Source organism: Centruroides sculpturatus, unplaced genomic scaffold, assembly GCF_000671375.1.
Source record: "Centruroides sculpturatus isolate CEXI.00-Female unplaced genomic scaffold, Cexi_2.0 scaffold357, whole genome shotgun sequence".
NCBI classification, from domain to species: domain Eukaryota; kingdom Metazoa; phylum Arthropoda; class Arachnida; order Scorpiones; family Buthidae; genus Centruroides; species Centruroides sculpturatus.
This window is the reverse complement of record NW_019384703.1, coordinates 645926-658713: the sequence shown is the minus strand read 5'-3', so window position 1 is coordinate 658713 and position 12788 is coordinate 645926. Positions and strand designations below refer to the sequence as shown.

The 12788-nt window shown below is 31.2% G+C and overlaps 1 protein-coding gene across 1 annotated transcript in view; it reads left to right on the top strand.

The window, feature by feature from the left end:
- The first annotated feature begins 294 nt into the window (after nt 1-294).
- Nucleotides 295-12788, top strand: part of LOC111627619 (receptor-type tyrosine-protein phosphatase R-like) — a 98379-nt gene continuing 85885 nt past the window's right edge. The window contains exon 1 of the mRNA XM_023371204.1: nt 295-381. The gene's annotated coding sequence lies outside the window, so the exon portion shown is untranslated. The remainder of the gene's footprint in view (nt 382-12788) is intronic.

Genomic DNA, 12788 nt, shown 5'->3' with positions numbered 1-12788 from the left:
AAAGGTTGATAGATGGGGTCACTGAAGATCTTCAAGACCTTGGAATTGAAGATTGGCAGAAGCAAGCTATAGACTGAATGAGATGGAAAAGGATTATGACTATGACTAAGGGTCTTCAAGGTCCATAATACCAGATGAAGAAGGAGAAGAAACTATAAATAGCATATAATAAAGCTATTAAATATATATTAGATATCTATTATTTATTAAAATATTAAAGATTTTTAGGCATATATTTATACAATGATTAAAACATATTCTTTACATTTTTTAATATTATATGTTTATTTAATTAAATAGGAGAGGATCTAATGCATCTTTGACACTTGATTTAAATCGTTCACAAGAAAATCTTCATTGTGGCACACCGCCCAAAGAATGGTACGTTGTAGTAATATTTAGAATTTTGTGTAGAATTTCTAATTTATTTGGTCTTTAAGAAAACAATGCTTAAATGTATAATTAAAAATTATTGTAGGTTAATTATATAAAGCACAGTTAATTGAAAAACTTATAACTAAAAAATTTTGTTAAAATTGTCAATTTTTTTTTTCTTTTTTAGAGTTGGTTGAAATAGTTTGAAAAAACATTTTCAGATATTGTCTATACTTACAAGGTTTGTAGGTTTGTACAGAGCTGGAAAATCACGGAAAGTTGGGAAATAGGATTATTAGCAGAAAAAGTCAGGGAATTGCAAATACTACAGAATTTGCCTATCACGCTCTCTATCTTTTTGATTCTAACATGTCTTTAAATTTGGTTTGGTTTTGGAAGGTCTAAGAAAACTGGAGCGACCAAACAAACGGCAAGATTTGTCATGCTTATATCTCATAAACTATAATTGATAGTCTCATGATTTAAATTTTTGTTGGACAGAGAGTTTATTCTGTATTTAAAATGGTGGGTATTGGGGTGTGAGGCTTTGTGGAGGAGGGGAAGCAGTTGTGTGCAAAAAACTGAAAATGGTAATGCAGTACGGTGTTTGGGCAATGAAACTTTGGATGGCAAAGAGATAGAACATTGAAATTGGTGTTGACTTTACAGAATGGCAGGATCTCCAATATTATTCAGCAATAATAACTAATAAAATAGAATTTGAAAAGTTGTAAGCTGATAGCTGTGTGAGTTGAAGAAAACTTTCCTAATGTCAAAGAAATTGCAAAGGAAATACGAAGAGAAATGTAAGAAACATATATCATTGAAAAGAAAAATTTGAAAGGAATCAGAAAAGTTCAAAATGACTAATACTGAACAATGCATATTGTATACAGAGTAAGGAAACTGATTGCATCAACTCCAACTTTGAGTGTCAGTCCAACTGAATACTTTGTGTGTGCTGTTGCATGAACCAATAGATACTGACTTAGAATATGATAATTAACAAGACTTTATTTGTTTACATTTTATTTTTCCTGTAATAATACAAAGACTGATTTATGCCATAAATGATAGCAATTGTGTTCTGTACACAACCTTCCCAATTTTTTTGACCTGCACATCTGGTTAACCCTTTGCAGTCAGTTGATGATGTGGGGGGGGAAACAAATGACAAATATTTTTGGTGTTCATGTCATTTTGCTTAATGATATTATGTATGACATAATTTGAACCTTGTGGCATTGTGAAGAATACAATAAATAATTTATATTTATTCATTGTATTCTTCACTACTGACCACATACAGTATGTGGTGATAATAATCCTGCAATTTTCATGGATTAATGATTTGTGATATGTCTTTTCTCTAACTGCAAATTTTCATCTTCAGATGGCCTACAGAATTTCAGAAGTATACCAAAATATTGCCATGAAGTTAGTCAGGTTTTCAAAAACATCGATGATAACTTGCTTTCTTGTCACTGCTCCCATTATAAGTTTTGGGGATGATGGAAAGAAATGTAATGACCTTGAATGGGTCCATGCTGGACCAAAAATAGCACTCAATAAGCTATTTCTCCCTCTCATGGAGTGTGCAATCTCTTCTGTTTAAATTATTTTGAATTCACTGCCTTCTTGCTTTAAGAAAATTTGATTTTATGACACAACATGAGTATTTTTCTTACTTAAATAAAATTTATGAATTAATTTAAATTAAATCATGAAATTATTTATATGATGTAGCTAATTACATAATCAATTTTACGTTAAGTTTTTNATAGCCGAAGATTGCAGCGCCACAGCACTAGCGAAAATTTAAATTTGCCGACTGGAATGCTTTCGGATAACGGACGTTTCGGATAACCAGCTTTCAGATAAACGACGCTCTACTGTATTAGGATGTCCCTTATTTTGACAAAAACATTGTTTTTGACAAAATGGTTGCACTCATTCCATAAATGTTTTGCATTTTGTCATAATTACTTAAATATGAAGTTTCATCTTGATATGATCACATTAACCATGTCAACTTGAGCACAAAACTTGATTATGAGGAATGATTGATGTGGGGATATTAAGCAACAGTAATATAACATTGGAGAAATATAACATTTTATTAAGTTTGTGACATAGAAGTTGTCTGTAACATTCAATTACAAGATAAAAAAATTACTGTACATACTTTCTCTTAAATTTTTTTTTTTTTTGCAATGTGGATATGGCCTTTGATGGTTTTGCACACAATGCAGTGCAATCTCCTTTTGTTCTTTATCCACAATCAACAATTTGTGAAAATGTGGCAGTAATTTAACAGCTCTTTCAACAGAGGCATTTACAGCTCTAAACACGTTAACTGTTCTCTGGGCTGCTAAATACGAAGTGTTGTTTTTCCACATTTAAGGACATCCCTAGAGAAAACTTGTATCCATTTATAGCTGAGTAAACAATCCTCTACTTTGAAATGATACTAAGTCATCAGTTGTTTTCTCTAAGATGAAAAACAAATCAATTATACAAGGTAAATAAAAGTATACTACTACAGTAAAAAGAAATTAAACCTATCAAATAATATGCTATCTATTTTTTCATGCAAAGGAATAAATTTCCTCCCCATACATCAATGTTCTTTGCCCAAATTGACCAACATTTTACTTTTGGTTTGAAGGTCAATGTTGTCATCAAAGAGAGATAGACCTGCCATTTCTTTGGATAAATACAAAGGTTGGCTATGCTTCTTCAAAGCTGCTGTAGAAATGGTTGTATCTATCAATTTATATGATTTTAACAACTTCAAGAACCAGAGATCTTGATTGAGAACTTTACAGCTATCTATCCAACGTTGGATGAATGATTCTTCCATGATTTTTCCATTGTTCTCTTTCTTGAGCCTTTCTTTTTCATTTTTTTCCTGCTGCTTTGGTTATTTTATTGAACCATCTCATCTTAGTCTGTCCTTGCCTTCTTGATCCAGTTTCTAGAATGTCAACCATTCTGTCCATCTTTCATTTGTTCTTGTTACATGTTCTGCCCAGCTCCCTTTCAACTTTTTAATATGCACTAAAACATTGTCTACTTCTGTTTGTTCTTTTATTCAAATATTCTCTTTTTATCTCTTAACATTATTCTTATCATTTTCCTTTCCATTAGAAGTTGATTTACCTTAAGCCATCCTTTGATTTACCTTAAGCCATTCAAATATATTTCAAAGTTCTAAATGATGGTTTTTATTATTTTGCACTGCACTTAAATCATGGTTTGAAGTAAACTGTTAAACAAACAGAGAAATATCATGTAAAGCTTCTCTTCTCTGATTGATAGTTTAAGTTCTGACTTTAGGAGAAACATTTTTAGGGAATAAATTGTTCTTGCCATCCATCAAGCTTGATGCATAGCCTTCTCTCCTTTTTTTTCAAAAAATCATGCACTGAACTACAAGATTAGCACTTTCAATTATAATTAGCTTCACTTCTTGTATGTTGTAAAATAAAACAGCCAACACTTGTCTATTTGGCAGTTTGTCTCAGATTATTTGATGTTTCACATTTCCTATCAAAAACACACTATCCTTTTGACTGCATAATTCATATGACATAATGTTAGCGTAAAGGTGCACGAATACATCTGACACAGTCAGAAACCAAACATAAACTGACAGTGCTTCACGTATAATGACCAGTCCAGGCCTGAGAAAAGTGCACATTTAGATTTGTTTTTGACACATTGACGTTCAAGTCAACACAGGTTAATATTCATCAATTGCCATAAAATTAAGTATGAAGTTTTTAAGTGAAAGGAAAAAAAATGGGCAGGTGAGCATTCAAAACTTTTGAAGTCAGAAATAAGAGACATCCTAATAAACATCACTCATAATCACAAATTATCATATGCCCAGTTGAGAATAACTTGAGGTGCCAGACATTGAAGTTGCTGAATCAAGTCATTGCCAGTCAGCAGTTACAGTATGTGTGGACCTTTTTAACAGTGCTATCTGTCTGCACTTATCAACATTAAATGGTACATGGTTTAAATCCTAAATACTTGTTTTAAAATTAAGCCAGAGACAGATAGTAGACAACGTGAAGATAAAATACAAAGGGAAACAACAGGTGAAAAATAAAAAATTTGTTTTTTCTGAATAAGAATTCCTTCTTTACAAAAATTGATTCACTAGTATAATAGTCCTATTAATATGATAAGTCCTTAGTTGACATTAATATAAATATAGTATTAGTCATTTTAATTCCTAATATATTTTATAGCTAATATGACTAATGTAATACAAGGTTGGTTCAGAAAATAATTGAACTTTTTGAATTGGGCAAAAACGGAGAGTTCTAGTCTTGTAAGTTGACAACATTATGTTTGTGATAACCTACCAAGTAAGCTGCTTTTTTTCAGAATATTGATATCTTGCTTTGTTGCCACATTATTGTTTTTTGAGTGAAATGTGTTTCAGTGCTTATGGTGATATATGGGAGCAATGATGCAACGTGAAGTTTTATATGAAACTGAGGAAAACTTTTACAAAAATATTTCAACTTTTGAATTAAGCTTATGGAGGCAATGCTGTAGGTTGTATGCAGTGTTATGAATGGTTTACCCAATTCAAAAGTGGTCATCAATTAGTTGATGATAACCTTTGACCAGGAAAGCCTTTGACCTCAACTGATGACACTCACTTTAGAAAATCAGAGTTGTGCACTTTGAATTTTTGCCTCAAGGTCAAACAGTTAACCATCACTATTACACGGGTGTTTTGAAACAATTGCATGAAAAAATTCACAAAAAGAGATGTGGTGAGACAACTCATTGTTCCTTTACCATGACAATGCACCTGTTCACTCAGCCTTGTCAGTTTGCCAGTTTTGTGCCAAAAATCAAATGATTGCCCTTTCCAGCTTCTTTACTCACCAGACCTAGCTCTTGCAATTTTTTCTTGTTTCCAAAATTAAAATTAGTGTTGAAAGGGCATCATTTTGACACAATTGATGACATTAAAAACAAATTCGTCACAAGCATTGAAGGACAGTCTGAAACAAGCTTACCAGGACTGCTTTACAAAATGGAAACACTGCTGGGATAAGTGTGTGAATAGGGGAGGAGAGTACTTTGAAGGGGACAAGGACCAATAATCTATAACTTGAAGAATAAAAAAAATAAAGTTCAGTTATATAATTTTTTAACAGACCTCATATTTAATATGTTGAGATTGATGTACAGGTAATTATTATGTTTTGCTTCATATGAAGTCATTTGATTGTAAGTTAATAATTCTGAAAATAATAACTAAAGTATATTTCATACATTACAACAGATTACAGCTTATAATTGATGTAAACATGTATATTATTATACATAAAATGCATTTAAAATAATTGAAAATTTTTTGACATTCAATCTTGTTTACATTCTTATTTAAAAATTTTATAGAAAATTTATTACAAAAAAAAGTTTGTTTGATTTATTTTTTGTTCTTGAGTAAGAATCAGATTTTAATGAAAAAGGGTCCATAATTATCTTGATGTATTAAAAGTCATATTTTTCATACAGTTATATTTTTGCTCCTGGAAAGAAAGAAAAAGGAAAGCAATACCTTTAGAAGAACCTCGACAAGTTGTTTACCAGCCTGTCCATAAACCAGTTATCAAAGATGTTGATACTATCCAACCAGAAAATAAAGATAATTATTTGACTGAAACCGAATCAGAAAATACATCTAGTCCTGGAAGAAGTCCATTACGCATGAAGGCAAAAGGATTACTTGAAAGGTTGATTAAGTTTATAATTTTTTTTTTTATTACTCTAAATAAAAGGATTATTATGAAATAAATATGATGATTATAATTTGAAAAAATTCTTTAGAAAATCTTTCAATTTTAATTCTTTGACTGTAGTCTCTTTCAAATAAGTTGGTTCTTAATGTAAACAAACTGATGGTCACATGATTTTAGTATCGCACTGCTAAAGCAATCTGATTAATTTCCTTAAACCTACACTTGTTATGTTAAAAAATCATTTTAAACTTTAATTTAAGATTTTGCTCATTTAAGTAAGAATCAACACATGCCATTATTATGGACTGTTTATTTTGAAAGTGGTGTAAGTCCATTTTTGGAAAAAATTGAGAAAACACATAATATACATACAATTTAGTGTGAACTTTTTATTTATAAACAATTCACACTTAACATTTTAAAATAACCATAAGCTTTGATCAATTGAAAATTTATCGTCAAATGACATTGCATAACCATTGATTTTGAAAGTGATGTAAGTCCATTTTCTACAGTCTAAGCACTTGGGCTGTCCATAAATTACATGCGCATATTTCTTGAAATTTTTACTTTCCCCTCTTGTCCCAGTTTGTCCAAGTTTTTGTAACCACTTTCCCTCTATGGATGTCCAACATAACTCTATCCCTGTTAAAACCTTTATCACTTTATGAGTGATAGATATCATAAGTAGAAATGAAACATACAAGAAACTTTGAAATAAATATAATAAAATGCATACTGTATAAAATTTAATGAAATAAATGGATGCCCACTAATACTCAACCCCCCTTGTCTGAGTTGTCTTAACCCCCTCCCCCTTTCAGTGTGGACATCATTTAAAGACAGCACCTTACAACAGAGGACTAAAACTATAAATATTACCAACAAATGTACAATTTGATGGAAAGGAAAAAAACCCATGTGATGAATCTAAATGAAAAGCAGTGTCTCATAATAATGATAAACTTATCATAAAATAGTTTAACAATAAGTAAATATTTTAATGTTCAGAATAAACAATACTATTTTATTTCTTGTTATTATATATGAACAAAATCAGAATAAAACGCAATGTGTTTCAAGTGAAATTGAGTTTTACGTAATAGAAATTTAATGAATTTTACAGTTTAATGATTATGAAAGTTGTGTAAGTCCATTTATGGCCCAGAAAGATTATATTAGTTTAGTTAAATTCACATAGAAGTCTTTATGCAATCAACTTACATATTTCTAAAGTCATAAAAACATTGTCAAACTTAGTACACTTTATTTATTTTTTTGAATCAACTAAAATGCAAATGTTTAAATATCTCGAAAGAAGAAAAAATGGACTTGCACTACTTTCAAAATAAACTGGCCATATATAGTTGGCACAATGATATATTGCAGTTGGTTGGTTCCAACCATGTCTATTTTAGGAGAGATGGGATTTCATCACCCTATGGATGGAATAGTTGTGCAGTAAGTTTGCAACTTGGTATTTTTTCTGAAATATTGAACACTTTCATCAAAAAGGAAAGCCTTTAAGTCCCAGGCTTATGAAATAGTATACATTTTGTATAGGTTAGTGGATGAACAACAAAAACATTTATTAATCACGAACTTATTACAAAAGTTGCTTCTAGCCCTTGATATAATTATATTAATTAAATTATCCACAACCGTGAGGCAGATAATAGTGAGGGTTTATCAGACCAATGACTTTAGGCTGTTTTTAAGTTGACCATTACCTTGTGTAATTGTATTATAGCATTACCTTTAACTAATACCAACTGATGAGGGACTATTTTCTATTGGGAAAATAGTCCGAAATGCATTTTGGGTTTTTGTTTTCACACTTATGTCGTAATTTTTTGAGTTTATTAAATTGTTTTCACTTTGATCCCTGAACGTTTGTGCCCATCATTGGTCTGATAAGCCTCACTATTATCTGCCTCACGGTTGTGGATAATTTAATTAATATAATTTATTAATCAGTTAAACATTTAGTTTCAAACATAACCAACAACAGACTTATTATATACTAGCCTATTTTTATTCAACAGTTAAACTTAGCAACATGCAAAAGACCAGTATGCATTTCAACAGCAAAAAACAAGTTGTCTTCTTAAGTTGGTTTTAAATCTATAACTCTCTCAATCAAAAAATAATATTTTTAAAAATTTTACTTTTTTAGAGTTTTCTTATTTTTCACAATCATATAAAAAAACATGATTAAAATATATTCTCCCGTATTTTACAATGTTATAATAAGAAAAAAAACCATTAAAATATCATATTATTAACATTTTTAAACTACAGTCAACCTCCCTATAACACTGTTGATAATTCCATTTTATATGAATTCCATATTGTACGAGTCACTTAGATTTTACAAATACATGAGCCGTTCACAGCCCAGCACACATATTTGTAAAATCTAAGTGACTCGTACGACATGGAATTCATATAAAACGGAATTATCAACAGTGTTATAGGGGGTCGACTGTATATCCTATGTATACTTTTCCACGCAATACATCCTCTTTTAATTTTACCAAAATAAAATGTTATCTTACCTCTGATATTGCAAGCATATGGTGCAAGAAATTTCTGAAAATACATTACTAAGAAACATCTTCCTATTGAATTATTAAAATGGAAATGTTTGTAGGTGATGTTATATGACATACTCTCATAACCAATCTTTTGTGTTTTGTGAATACAAAATGTAAAATGTTAAATGTTAATTTCTGGTAACTTAATGATATTGGAGACATATAACGTCATATCTTATGATGTTTGTGAATCCAGGCCCTGTTCTACAAACTAAAGTTGAAAATTTTGGGAGTTAATTTCATGATGATAATTCCTGGATTTTGTTTCAGCGGTTAAAATCAAATTAGCTTCTTCTATAAATTTGTCTTCTGTACCTACCTGAAAGACAATTAACCTTTTTCCTTAAGACACATGAACAACAATAACCAAATGGCTATTGACAGTTGTGTCCATTCATGATTTTAACCACACATGGCTTGTCAAAATCTATGTTTTATCAAGCCAGACAACAGGATGAAGGTTCTTTGATTCTGCATTTCTTTTTATGAAATGAATGCAATTTCTTCTCATAGAAACAATATGCAGAGTTTTGTACAGAAATTTTTTTCCATTTACCTTATTCCACCTGTAAGATCTATTGAAGGGAATTTTCTTGATTGTGAAAAAGAATAAGTGAGTATTGGGACAACATGTGTGTTTATTGCTTTAACTATGTGTTTTGCATTTAACTGTTCTGAGAATAGCTTTTAACCTACTTTGGTATTCTTTAATTAATGTTTGCTTTATTTCTGTATGTTCTGTTAGTTTGGCCTGTTGAAATCCTAAATACTTGTAGAGCTTGCCTCTACAAGTATTTAGGATACTTGTAGAGTATTTAGGATACTCTATCTAATAACTCCATTATAACTCCATTTCCAAGTACAAAATGTTCTTTCTTCAGGACTCCTTTTTTCTATGTGAGGTGTTTTGCATTTGTCTAGTCCAAACTTCATTTGTATGTCCTTGCTGTATGAATGTGTAATCTGTAGGAGTTGAATAAGTTGTTTTTGTGTGGATGTATAAAGTTTTGTGTCATCCATGTACTGTACACGAGATGTGACAGTGTAGACTGTGTTGTTTTTCATGTCTGATATTGTAACCATATTGTATGTTGTTTAACATCTTGAATAATGGGTTCAGGACTAAGCAGAACCACAGAGGACTCAGGGAATATCCTTAAAAAATTCCTTGTTTAATGAATATTTGGTTTGTTTGTATGGAAGTGTTACTAACCCTGATATGATGTGTTGTTCTCCAGTGCTGCATAGTGTTTTGGAAGAATGCAATGAGTGATGGAGATATTTTGTATGAGTGTAGAATATGTAGCAGCCAACTGTGTGGAACCCTGTCAAATGCTTTTCTGTAGTCTAAATATGCCATGTTGTTTGTGTGCTTGTCGTAGAATGACTGAATCTATGAGTAACTGTTCTTTGCATCCTTTTTGTTCTGTAAGAATGTTGTGTTCTTTAACATATTTGTATATTTTGTTTGCAATGCAAGATGTCAATAATTTGTTGAGTGTTGGAAAACATGTAATTGGTCTGTATTGTGTGGGGTCTGTGGTATTGTTATTTTTAGGTGTCATATAGGTGATGGATGCCCCAAGTAAGAAATTTTGACCTGTCTTGTGGATTGATGATGTGTGTTAGATGTTTAGCTAGTTATTGGTGCAGTGATGTAAACTTTTTGTATTAAAAATTGTGAATGTTGTCTACACCAGGTATCTTTCAGTTGTGTGTTCTGTTAACAGTGTAGCGGATGTCGTGTATGTTTATTTCAGCACAGGGCATAGTTGGTATGTTGTGCAAGTTTCTGTTCTCCTCCTCGATCCAGCCTGCATCAGCATTGTGTGTAACAGCATTGGAGCAAAGAGAAGACCAATAAGTTGTGAGTTCTTCTTCTGTTGGTGTGTCACTGTGCAGTGTATCTGTGTTTGTTTTGGTACTAATTTGTCTGTAAAAGAGTTTTTATTGTTTGTAAATACTGTAATTTATTTTGTTGTTTTTGCAGTAAACATGTTTTGTATCATTTGAGTCTATGTGCTTTGACTCCCAAGTTTTTGTTTTAGTGTATCAATGTATTCTGTAATGTGTGTGTTGTGATGTTCATGTTTTGTGTGTATTTTGATTTGATTTTTTTGAAAATGTTTTTGAGTTGTTTCTTTAATTTGGGTGTTAATTTGGGTGTAAATTAATTTTAGTGTATTTTGTCAGCCTGCCTAATTGCTGTCTAATGTTATTTATTTGTGTTTCTATTCTTCTCTGTCAGGCAGGCTTGTGATAGAATTGTGTTTTGTATGTATCTGTCTGTGATTGTATTTTCAGTGCATAGTGTGTCACTACTGTGACTGTCCCAGCATAAACTAATGTATGGATATCTGAGAGTATAGAAATTAAATGGATGTAGTGTGGAAGTGAGTGAGTGAGTGTTTACATAATTTAGTGTTTTTCTTATTTTGATGCGTTGATTTTTGGTATTTGTGGTCTTTGTGTGGGATCTGTACCTGTATATTTAGTGAGTGTTTCCTGATATATAAGTGAGAGTGTATTAACTAAATCTATATCTACGTTATCAGTGATGGATGAGGAATTGTCTGTAGTATCATTAATGGTAGTTGTTGCATGTGTACTATTATCAATGCTTGTTGCTGGATTATCCTGACAGGTTATGTGATCTTCATTAATGTTACATGTTTCTGTCTGTTGTTGTATTTGATCAGCAACCTGTTGTTTGATAAGTTCAAATGTTGTTTGTGGGATAAGGTTGTTGTGTATAATTGTTCTTTTTTGATCAACAATGTGTCGTTCAGTGACAGTGAGGTGAGGATATTGTTGTGTGAATCTATGGTGTAGTTATTGTCTATACGCTGTCATATTTGTTTTGAGTTTTGTGATGGTGTAGTAAGAATGGATGATAAACTTGTTCATTTCTAATGTCCATTTCATTCGTTGGTGTGGTTTTCCAGCCTTTGTAGTCTGTGGATGCATTGCCAAAGAAACACCAGGGCTAGGTTGGTTCCTTACTTGTGTCAAATGCATTGCAGTAGCCATGTGTGGGCTTGCACTATTTTTGCCACCTGTAACCAAGGAAGACTGTGGCCTATTTTTCCAAATGTGAGCCTCTGCCTAACCTATAAAGGTGGACCTTGTTAACCCAGGTGATGTCCGAGTTGGTATCACACTTTGATCTGGTTATACCATGATAAATATCTCCATAGAATGTGGGTGTTGTCACTCTTAGCTTCATTTCTCCTCATAGACCTTACTGGTATGGGTGTCTCAACCAGGAGCTTGTGCTCCAGCCTGCATTGCTCTATGAATCAGAAAAATTACTGGGCTCTCTCACCATGACCAGGTGGTGACCACGGGAGAGTTGTTATTATTAATGTTCAAAATATCCTATATATGCCCTTAATGAGATTTTTGCTGTTTAAAAAAAATCACTGCAATATGATTTTCTAAATCTTTTTATTGGTTGAATATTCTCAAAAGTTTTTCAGTTCAGTATCTTTGAAAAGTTGAAAAAAAAAATTGTGTTATTTTTTTGTTTAAAATTTCTTTTTGTACATGTCTGTTCCTATTTTGTTACAAAAATAATTAATGCCATCTTTTGCTTTTAAAATTAAATTTATAGATAATACAATACTATTGGTGATATCTTAAGATTAAAAATTATAAATTGTTTTGAAAAATAAAATTATGAATTAAATCAGGGGTGTCCAACCTTTTTGTTTCTCTGGGCCGCATTGGAAGAAGTCAAGGAGTTTTGGGCCACAAGTATATATTATATATACTTGTGGCCCAATATACAAGTATATTTAAAAATTAACATGTCTAGATTATAATAATAAGTATTAAAACTTTATCAAGAAAAAAGGATATTTTAAAAAATTACTTCTACAGACACTTTCAATTTTTACTTAGAAATAGATAAATTCATTTATTATAAAAGAGACTAAAGAAAATTTATTTGAAAAACACAAATATTTGTTTTATTTGGGTCTCTAATTAATAAAAAGCGATGAAACACCATTTTAAAGTGCATTTTTATTCAACTAAT